Here is a 283-nt window from a genome sequence, read left to right on the forward strand (position 1 = left end):
TCTGCCAAGACCTTCATTTTTACATATTCTGAAATAATCAATTCTAAGACATAAGAGCCTTCACTCTTTTTACTTTTATTATATTTTCTCAAATAAACTTCCCAAAAGGAAGATATTTTAAGAGCATTTTCAAACATCTTTGGCATCACATAAAAAAGAAATCTCGTGTAAAAAACGAAATGTCCTCTGAACTTTTATCATACAAAGGCGCAATCCAATATGAACATATAAAATATATACAAATATAGTGCATGGTCAGTCACTTAATACAGCTCTCTACAAA

This window comes from Bison bison, unplaced genomic scaffold (assembly GCF_000754665.1).
Source record: "Bison bison bison isolate TAMUID 2011002044 unplaced genomic scaffold, Bison_UMD1.0 scf7180017864032, whole genome shotgun sequence".
NCBI classification, from domain to species: domain Eukaryota; kingdom Metazoa; phylum Chordata; class Mammalia; order Artiodactyla; family Bovidae; genus Bison; species Bison bison.